The following is a 384-nucleotide window of genomic DNA, read 5'->3' on the forward strand; positions in this document are numbered from 1 at the left end:
TCTACATATTCGTACGCAAAACTACACCAATCTACAATTATGTTCTAAACGACGGTCACCCCCATCCAAGCCACGACTGCCCTCAACGCTGCTTAACTTCTGTGATCGGGAACTGCAGATACTTCGTGATGATCCATGATTACTTGATGTTAATGAATATATATCGGTGATAGATCAGATCAATAAAGTTATGAAAAAGATAAATATCTATTTTTTTATAAATGTTAACATAAAATAACATGATCGATAATTAAAATACAAATAAGTACATCACATAAAACTGTATTGGATTAAGAAGCGATTAATACCAAATGTAGGCAAAAATTTTTTCTACAATATTTTTATTAAAAAATCATTCAAACAATAATTATTTTATATTTTTTA

The sequence above is a fragment of the Wasmannia auropunctata genome, unplaced genomic scaffold (genome assembly GCF_000956235.1).
Source record: "Wasmannia auropunctata unplaced genomic scaffold, wasmannia.A_1.0 LD336095.1, whole genome shotgun sequence".
NCBI classification, from domain to species: Eukaryota; Metazoa; Arthropoda; class Insecta; order Hymenoptera; family Formicidae; genus Wasmannia; species Wasmannia auropunctata.